This window comes from Antrostomus carolinensis, unplaced genomic scaffold, assembly GCF_000700745.2.
Source record: "Antrostomus carolinensis isolate BGI_N321 unplaced genomic scaffold, ASM70074v2 scaffold12595, whole genome shotgun sequence".
In the NCBI taxonomy this organism is placed as follows: domain Eukaryota; kingdom Metazoa; phylum Chordata; class Aves; order Caprimulgiformes; family Caprimulgidae; genus Antrostomus; species Antrostomus carolinensis.
This window is the reverse complement of record NW_010315757.1, coordinates 1-10,864: the sequence shown is the minus strand read 5'-3', so window position 1 is coordinate 10,864 and position 10,864 is coordinate 1.

Sequence of the window (10,864 nt, the reverse complement as noted above, 5' to 3'; positions counted from 1 at the left end):
TGGCCATGGCTGCACATTACTTCTGGCCCTTTGAGAACTAATCCTTCCCTCCTCCTCTCCAATGCAGACATGCCCTAGGCTTTTAAGATCACTTCAACTTCATTGTTCAGATTTGTGAAATTCTAAGCTAATTAGAAGTCAGAAAACTGCATGTCAGATCTTGGCCCTGTAGGAGGGTGAAGGCTTTCAGGCTGTTGGCTTTCTCCCTGTTTTGCAAGTAGTTCTTCTCAGAGAGTTACTTGGGTTGAGATTAATATTAATCCAGTTTGTTACAGCTCTGCATTGTCATTTTTCTGTGGCAATTCTTAGCAGTTTAAGAACTAAGCATATTGCATAGATGATTTTCAGTAGTTATTTTACTGAGTTAAGCAACAATCAACCGCCTCAGTTGTGTTTCAAGACCTATAGCAAAACCCCAAATAAAAGTCTGTTTTGAGCATTAAATGGCAACTGGGAGGAGAAAAGTTGGAAAACAGTAGAAGGAAAAAAAACAAATTCAGTGATTAACCCCAGTGGAAGAGAGTGGGATGAACCCCTGCAGAGGAGCTGCATCACAGCCTCTGTGCAACAGAGTTCCCCCCTGGGAGCAGGCACTGGTTTGTGGCATTGCAGGGAAAGCAAGCACAGAGTGGAGTTACAATGGAGAGCAGGGGAAGGGGATGAGTTTTTAATGCTGTTAAGTTCTCCTGATCTCAAGTTGCCCCTTAAATAGTAGTGTGAAACGTTGATCTTGTCCTGTGCGCAGCAGGACTTTGTCAGACCTGAACAGGGCAGTTGCACTGGTTTCCATTGAGCTAGGCTGCATCTGGTTGTGTGCCAATCGTACAACAAAACAGCTGTAAAACTGCTGTCTTAGCTAAAGCAGATCAGCACCACGTGTAGCTGTAAGAGAACTAGTTTTATCCTTAAAATAATGGAAATCAATCAAGTTAAGAACCCCTCCTCTCCATTCCAAGTATTTCAGTGGAGTTCTTACAACAGAATAGCAGCAGCAGATTAGGTCCCCATTATTAAGCACCCCAAGACTTGAAGCTGTAAATGCTTTTCCACACACTGATAGTCTGAGAGTATGTGAACAGCCTAGCCCGCCAAATGAATGTGAAATTCAAGGAATATCTATAGAGATTAAAGCACAGTGGAAGTTACTTGAACATGCTGCATTTTTTCTTACTCTGTGAAGAGCTTGTTTGGCCTCTGAGGCCTTATTGAAGGAGACAACTCACCATGTTGCAATTGCAGTGTAGATCAAACACCTGATTACAGCACATTTGTTCTCAGCAGCGTTTGTAAGAAAGAATGCATGAACAATACACAGGAAATCGTACAGGGTCAGAGGGAAAATTTTTTTTACAAATGTTACTATGTGAAATATACTTCCATAACCTGATATTGAAGTAGTTACAGCTTTGTCCCAGAGATAAACAGTTTGCTATGCAGAAGACTGACAGCTATGAAAGATACTTACATACTTGAACTCTTGACTTTCCGTTGGCACAGCTCAGACTATTGCTGGATAACTCCCAGTAATTCCTCATGTAGTGGAGCTAATATTAGTCACTAATGTAGCAACAACCAGTCTGCTCTTTTTGGTGGAATTAAGAGCAACACAAGCAGACCAAGTTAGACTTTTAAACCTGCAGCTTTGTTTCTGGGTAAACAGTAAAGACTCACTTAACAGGTTTCATTATGTTTTTCTAATTGGAGACAGTTCTTGTTGACTGATAAATCTGCAGTTTTCACAAGCAGAACAATAGGAACCCACATGGAATAGATTAAATGCCAAAGTACCCAAGATGTTGGGTTGGTAAACCCCTGGTCTCCTGGACTTAGGCCATTGTGTATTTCTAGTTTCATTCCAGCTGCTGGCTGCATTTAGTTAGGAGCCTCCAAAATGCCAGCTGTAGAGTTAACCAAGCATTCTTTTCACAGCCTATTTTTCTACAGTACCATGTAGCAGATGGATGTGGTATCCTTAGGTTATGTGACAACATGACTGTGCTGCTTGTGCCATTTAAAATACCTTCTTGTCAGGCCACTTCTGCAGTGCAAAATTATATAGTCTGCTTACAGAACTAGCTCATTTTAAAAGACCCCTGATTTGCTAACTGATGGGAATTACTTGGGATTTCTACCTGTGCAGCCTATGCATTATTAAAAAACAAGTTATAAAGTACTGAAATAGTCCACAAAGGAAAAGTACCATGAACACTCTGCAGAAAAAAGATAAGGAGACAAACTCAAGTTGAATTGCTTTGCTTCATATACTTTGAGAAATCACTTACATACTGTGCAGGCAAGTGAAACATTCCAGCTAAGCATGTTAACTAAAAAGGACCCAGATTCTACTGCATTGATCATTTAAAAGCCATATATTTATAGGATCTTGGAGAATATTTGAGAAGATCAGTCCCCCTTTTTAGCTCAGGCTTGAATTTGCTGTCCTACCACAGCTCAAGGGAATCAAACTAAATCAGAGATTTCTTTGACCTCTCCATTACTTTCGGTGTTTCTGTAGTCATTGTACTTTGGAAAGAAAACACAGCCCCTGTCTCTTTGCAAGACCAGTACAGGAGAAACTAGTATGTTTTTATAAGTCTACCTTCTTGTGCTACCTTTGCTTTTGTTCTCTTCACTTTGCTCCAAGTTCTTTGAGTGCACATTCAGCAGATATATCTGTAGGCTTGACTTCACAAACAGGTGGCTTCTGTTCCTCTAAGCCCATGGTTAAATCCCCTCTTGCCTTCAACAGAAAGGCTACCAGAACAATATACATCTCTTACTTCCTGAGCATTTACAAATTCTCTTCTATTTGATGAGTGAATGTCAGTAATAAAAGTTTAAACTAGCACAACAATACAGTATTTTACTGAAATATTTGCAGTGAATATGTCTACTACTTAACTACCTCAGCTTGTCTGAACTCTAGTTTCTCATTGGGGTATTACAGTAAGAGGTTTTTGGGTTTGCTGATACCTACTGAAAAAAAATCCAGTTTGATCTGATGCAGATACTCAGCAAAGCCAAGCAAGGAAGGTCAGGTCTAGGCTAAGCAGTGAATTTTTCAGAACGAACCACCAGGCTGAGAAATTAATCATTGTTCTTAAAATAGTTCAGAGAACTACAGAAGTTTTATTTTTTTAATGCAGCTGCAGGGTTGCTGGCCAACTTCTAACTTTATGTATCCTTCACTTGGACTCATACAGTGTTTGCTCTAAGTTTAGCTTATAAAATGAAGTGAGCACTTACTCCTTTGTCCGACGAGATATGCAAGTTTCTATGCATATAAACTTTTGATACATAAACTGGAAACACATTGACTCAGTCTGAGCACAAGTACAAAAAATTGATTACACGTTTCAAAACAACAACAGAAGGTCAAACATTGGTTTAAGTGGGATCACTGCTTTAATTTAAGTATCACATGGTTTCCATCTCAGTTGAGTGAGGTTTTGACACCCTTGCAGTGAATGACATTTGACTCTACCTGAGAGGTGCCCTAGGACAGAAGCAATGAGTGTCTTCTCCTAGGGCTTGTAAGCTTAAGGAATAACAAAGCCAAAAAGGACAAATCCAAACATAAACCTGAGTGCAAGTGAAACTTGGTAGCAGTTTCCTTGAATTTATGATCAGATCGCATGCAGAGATGGTACAGTCTGCACTACTGGTTTTTAATGACCCTATTTGCCCTCTGTTCAAGTCATATTGGCTTCATCTTGCACATAGCTCTTCCTACATCCTGTCCAGCATGAACAGCTGGTGGCACTTAAAAAGCAAAGATTAAATAGGAATTATTTTTCGTGTGGTAGGAAGGAAAATTGCTACGCTTGTCTTCCCAAATTCTTAGTTGCCTCCAGTTTCAAAGTAGCTGACTTTAGTCTCCAGCGTGCAGTTCACTTGAAACAATGCACACAACAATGCATAAGATAATCAGCTAGCAATCATCAGAATTGTTTTCATGCGTTTGTAGTACTAAGAGCTCTTGGCAACAGCACAAGTTCACAAATTTAGTGGTAACTTTAAATGTACTTCCTATCCAGACCTTCCAATGAGGAGTTACTGAGGGGAAAAGCTAACCTTATTGAGCAAGTCTTAGGAGAGTCTGAATGTAACTGGAGAATAAGTAGCTCAGACTCTTACAACTGTAAGAAAAAAAAAATAAGAACTTTTGTCCTAGAAAGAAAACATCTCTAGGACTAAGCACATTGCTTTAGGTTTCCGAGCTGCAAATGCTACCTTGAGACATGCTTTTATTTGGCTATTAACCAGATTTCTCACAGGAGGAGCCTGTGTCATTCAAGTCTTTGTTCTTCCTGTTGACAACAGCTGGTTTGGCTTGTTTTGCACTCATTTGTGAATGGGATGGCAGCTCAGAGGGAATTCAGAAACACGAGCAGCATTGTGTGGTTTCTACACTGTCACTTCTCTTTAGATTTTAATATTTTTGTGTTTCTGGTTTATAGCTGATTTCCTTTTGATCCTGTCTTTACAACTCAGATATTGTCCCTTTTAGCCCTTCAGAATAAAAACATGAGGGAAGAAAGAAGTAACCATCTTACTTTATGGAGCACCTTCAGCCTTTAAGTAGCCTATTTCAGGGAGTAGCATAACCACCTATTGCATCCATGTGTCTTCCTCTTAAGAAGGTTCTCAACTTCTCTACATCCAAAAATAAAACCTTTTTTGGGGGGCTTCTGTTTCACTTTTAGTAAATCATTTATTTTTTTCCACAGCAGGAAGTCAGTCCTGTGATGTTTAGCAATGCTGTCTGGATGTTTATGTGTGACAGTTTGCACTACCTGCCCTCTGTGTTTTTGTTTGAGCTGCTGCTAAAACAAGCTCTTCTCATTTTTGTACCATTTTTTGGAGCCTGTGATAGCCTAAATGCAGGCAAGAGTTTTCTCTCTCTAGCCAAAGTTTTGATAGTATGATCTTAATCTCTGGAGTACAGGTTTAGGGTATAATTAGCTGTTCTGCTTTTTGCTGTGGATCACATACAGGGCTGAGAGGTGAGGACAATGGGAATTAACCACAAGCTTCAAGATAAACATGGCTTTGAGAAGATCTCAATAGGGGCTTAAGGGAAGCCAAGGTTGTGTCTTCTGGAAGAGCCTGTAGCTCTTCTTGGAGAAGTAGACTTATGAATCCAGTGTGTTTCTTCCTATAGGTTTCTGACAAATTCACATAAACACAGTTGGAAGTAAACCAGAACTGTGGGAGTCCATTTAGAACATACTCCTTGCAGTTTACAGGGTGCACCAGGAAGTTCCTGCTCACTGCTTTAGGGGCCTTGAACATTCTTTACAGCAGCTGTGCAGGCAAAAACTAAAGCTAGCTGAAAGCCCAGGAATTCATGCACAAGCTGTCATTGGCACTCTTGCCCTTGGTTTCTACCTCCCTGGGAAATAATCTCTCAATATAAAGAGGAAGCACTTGCTTCATATTTAATTCTAGGTGTTTTGAGTGAAAGATGTTTCCCTGACAGTTAAACAGTGGTACTTTGAGTCTCGCTTTCCGGTTTTGAAGTGTCACTTTTATTAATACCAGCACCAGATTTAAGAGGAAGAGCATGGACACATGAAAGCAAACAGACACAGTGAAGATGAATGGATTGTGAGCTCCATCCTGCAAATTACCTCATTTGGTTTCTAGACAGCTGCTCTCATTTGAGAGCAGCTGAAAGGTGTTCTACAAAATGGTTGTCATGGCAGGCTCCTAACTATTCCCCCCCTGCCCCAGCTAGCCCAAAGATAGAGCACATTATGCCTTGACTCCATCCACTGCTTCTTGTGACATGAACCTGGGAGCCAGAAACTTAAAAATTACTTTTCAATTTCCATCTCTTGGGGAAACAAGAACATGTTACATTGGCCAGCAGTGTTCCCAAGTTCATTATGCAGGCAGAATGCCATGCAAGTGCTTGCATCTTCAGGGATATGTAGAATATATGCAGAAGCAGTGAAGCCATCCTTTTTCAAGTTTGACTTGACTCTACCAAGAAAAACCTTTTTTCACTGTTAATTCCCTTTTCTTTTCCAACACCTGTAGGTCCTTAAACAAGCCTCCTTGCTTCTTCACCTGTGCTACTATACTTGCAGTATCAAGAGGCACATAGTTAAGGCAGTTACCTGGAGCATTCCAGTTTTCATTAGTACACACTGATCAGATTTCATAAATCTTGTTTCTACTGCAGCTCCCGTATGGGATCTTCACTTCCCCCCCTCCTTTTTCCTGTGGTTGATAATGGCTCCAAAGAAGTAAAAGCAGTGTTAAAGAAGTGATGCTTTGTCAGGTGACTGATGTTTAATATGTTTGCCTAATTAACTTCTGACTAATAATTCTAACCCATTAAGTAGCTAGTTAGTACATCTTTCAAATAAACACATCTGGTCCTGCAATGAGTGAAGGTTCTGCCTGTGTGTGGGTGACAGATGTGATAGTAGTTTCCCCAATGCTCTCTTTTAAATAATTAACAGCACACTGGTGAAGGAGCCTTAGACAGGGAGCCTCAAAGCCAGCTGTACAGTCTCAGAACTGTGTCTGTGGACATGTGCCTCATCTTGTTAGTCTCCTCCAGGTATTACATTCCCTCTTCTTTGGTATTTCAAAAGCTACATGTAGCTCTAAGAAACACCCTTTTAAATAACTTTGGACTCTTGGCTTCTGGTCTGAAAGGCAGCAGGAAAAGAAGAAATAATACGTCAGGCCACCCAAGGGGCAGATAGTTTTGAATTCACAAGCCTTGCAGATTGATCTCTCTTACCAAACAAAGGGCATTTGAAACAGTCCCGCCCTGCTGTTTCATTACTTGGAGCTGCTGGGCTAGGTTTGGAAAACAACCTTCTTCTGAAGGAAATGTCATCTTGTGGTAGCCTACTTCTTTATGTGGTCAATAGCTTCCTAGGCTGGAACAGCTGGTAGTGCTTATCAACCTCAAAAGTGAGAAAAGCTGAGAGTAGTTACCTGCAGAAGAGATCTTTCCTTCCAACTCAGCTGCCATATTGTTTTTCTGATTTTGGCTTTTTTTGTGGTAGAGCTGTTTAAAGTTGTGTTCCCTCCTCTCCCCCCTCCAGATGGAGGGAGGAATTCTGTCAATAAATTAAATAAACAGCAGGATTTTTTGCAAGAGGCTAATTTGCACAAAAATTACTTGTTAAAAATGAGACTTGAGTTCTTGCTTACCAAGATTTATTCCTGCTTCTGAGGGTCTGTGAACCCTGATCACTCTCTGCCTATACCATAATGGTTAACATGCAGCTGTCATTAGTTCTAGTGATACGGGCTCAGTCTGTGACCTTTGTTTTGTAAGGCATCAACAATAGCACAGCTGCCCTTGCATAGTTGAGATCTCAAACCTGCAATTTGGCAAGAGGAACAGAACAAATTGGATAAATATACATAAACACATTGTGAAGGAAGGGAAAACAGAACAGAATGAACCAGAGCATCATCCTACAACTTGTTTGATAAGGATGATTTAAGTAGGCATATGGTATAGTTAAACGTGCTTTCAAAAACATTGGCCCGATTCTTCAAGCAAATATGAAATAAATATCTAAATAGCAAGAGTGCTGATACAGTATCATTAGTTCTCTCAGAGGAGGCATACGAATGCCTTTGGAAACGTGTGCGAGTGGGGGCTGGGTGCAAACGAGAAGCAGATTTACATTCCCACACAAAAAGTGTCAGTAACTTATTGTTAAGATTACACAGCTAAACTTCCTTCTACCACTGCAAGCATTAAAAAAAAACCCCAAAACAACCAAGCAGGCCATGAGCTAATATTTAGACTTAACCCAGCACCAATTTTCACATCTTATTAGCTCAGTGTTGGCAATACAGACCACCGCAGCCGCTGTAATACCTCTCACACACAGAGTTCCCATCCAACAGTCACACTGCCTACAACACGCTTGTTTAAGAACTGAAAATCACTGCTCTGCTCATCCTACATCATGACCTTTCAATGCTGTGTTATTTAGTAACTCAATAACAATTGTTCAGTTAAAATTAACCTTTGTCTTTCTGCTTTCCTTTTACAAGATGGAAAGAAAATACAAAGTAGATAAGCTAAGAAATTCTGAATGTGTTATTACAAAACAAGTCTAAACATATATTTAAGTGATGCTCTTACACAAGTCAGACCAGGTATATCTCTCACATAAGCTGCATACAAATGCTCAAATACACAAAACCATGTGATTTCCAGAGCATGCAGGTAAACATAGGACATGACCTGTTTATCCAGCAAGCTCATAAACTTTGTGAAGTTCATTAATTTTAGTAGAACGCTTTTTTGTCAGCTTTAAGGAGTATTGAGAAAAGTTGTGTGTAACTTATATTAAGTTTTCTTGTGACATGGAAATGAGTAGCTGAAAACCAGATGAAGGAGATAATTACTGTTGTTTTCTATGGTTATGGCTGCAAATACTATTATTTTTTTTATTTCGTCACTTTCTCCTCCTTGGCAGAGAAAGGTAAAATTCTGGGAAACATGTTGCAAGCGCAGAGAAGTGCCAAAGAAGGGAAGTAGTATGCAAGCTGCAAACTTGACTTGTGTATCTTTCAGTCATTTAAAAAATTATTAATATTTCATGGGGTATGTTGAGCATTTTCTGTTCGCTTTCAAAGTAAAAAATTACATTTACTTTCTTTTTGTGGTATTCTTAACTAAGACCTTATCACAGCCTTTGTGATAATTAAAGCAAGAGATTAATTTGGCCACAGAATTAAATTACTTGTTAGTGTGTGTGATGAGTACTTAGCCACTTGAAAGTTAGGCAACTTGCTTAAAAATTCAAGTGTGAGTTTAAGTACCTGTTTTCAAAAGTCTTGTCCTCAGTCTGTAAACGTTGGGACTACATGTTACTTGAAGAACACCACAGCCAGAGAGAAGTGGAGCAATTAAAATGAGGATGCAATAGGATTTCTCAGTTAAGAGGCAGCTTGTCGACAAAGATACTTCACATTGCAAATAATACCAGTCATTGCTACAAAAAAGCAAAAGCACAATAAACCCCCACGACTAGTTACCTCTCAGTAACTTGTCGTGCAGCTTTACCTTTGGAGTCACTCCATGAAGAACAGGCAGTTTGCTGTTGGAAAAGGAGGTACCAGCCCTTGGGGTGAACACTGGGCTTCCTTTGGCTTATCAGCCTTCCTGTCTTCCCTGGGCACAGTAGCTGAGCAGTTCTCCAACACAGAGAATGTAACAACAGCCAATGCCAAAACAAAAACAGGAAGCAAGGATGAGCAGTTCTCCAACACAAAGGATGTAACAACAGCCAATACCAAAACAAAAACAGGAAGCAAGGAAAGCTTGCCCCCTTTTGACTTCCTGCTGCCCTTGTCAGCCACCTGAGTTCCTTGTGCTCACAGATTGGTAGGATGCCATCTCCAAATCAGGTTGTTTTCACCTGTTGTTCTCATCCCAGAGCCCCTGTGCTCAGGTGACTGGAATACTTCTCCATCATAGATGTACTCAGGGCTAATTAGGCCCATTGATTTGATATTAACATTATCCTTCAATGTAAACAGCTGTTCTTCCCCAGGAGCACTGAGTAAAGAGAGTTGACATGACTCAGATCCCCACCCACCTGGACTAATTCCTTTCTTTGCAAAGTCACTGAGACTTAGCATCTATTTTCAGCACCAGCACTTGAAGCGTTTTTTTTTCCTATGCAAGCATTTTGTTCCAACAAAAATAAAGAAGAGTATGGTTACTAATCACTGGATACTCATGTGGTACAATCTCCCCCCTCCAAAATAGCTAGAGAAATAAACTTGGGTAGGGGGAAACCAGAAATATGGCCGGGATGAGGCTTAATGTCTGTTATAAATATTAACTTCTGAAAATATTTTAGAAATACATTTAGTTTGACACAATTAGATTATAATGGGAACTATTCACAGATGGAAACATCCTCAATGAATTGTATAGGCTAACTGGCTCCTAAGACATATGGATCTGATGTTAAGATCAGTAGTAATTTCTAATGCAGTCCTTCACGTTCCTCAGTAGGGCACACAGTGTTCCCAGAGCATTAAGAAAGAGTGCGTGAGCAGAACTAAGTGCTTAATATTATGCAGTGGACATAGTATCCTGAGCTGAATTAATAGACTAATTTAACATAATAATGACATCTCATACCCTATTACTGCAGGTTCCCATGATTCCACGAGATCCAAGCTAATTCATTGCTGGCTTCCAGTTTTTTCAAACTCACTAGCAGTTCCCAGCAGTGAAATACCTGCATATCTCTGCATTTCTGTACATTTCCTGTGGAAAGCCAAACACAAATAGACAGTATATGGAACACCCTGCTGAGAAAGCTAGATAGTTCTGGGGTAACAAGAGGGGATCCTAAGAGAGCTATAATTGAATTTATGTCAGTGCTAAGCTGCACCAAGAAAGGGATGAAGAGTTTGTACTAATTCTTTACCAAAACACTGTAATGATTTGTGTAGAGTGCAGGTCTTGCTATCCTCAGGAAAATAATTAAATATTCCTTTTTATGCCTGTGTGATTGGTGGGAGGAAAATAATTCTGCCCATTTACTGTAACTTCAGATTATTAACTGTCCCCAGTACAATTCCCATCGACTCGAGGAAACTGTTCCCTCTGCTTCCCAGGCGTAGATGACCCTTGGCACAGTGGAACTGCGCTGAACATTTGGCAAGCAAGGTTTGTAACCCTGCTCCAAGGGAACTGGCTGTGTCCTTATGCAGCTGGGGCTTTTGATCTAGGAGGAGCAACAAAACCAGAAGCATGGACCTGAAACACCTTCCTCTGTGGCTTTGTGTTGCCTCCTCCTGCTGCAGGGATGCGTCCCTGGATGCAGATTTGTGGTCCTGGAGTGTTTGTTAA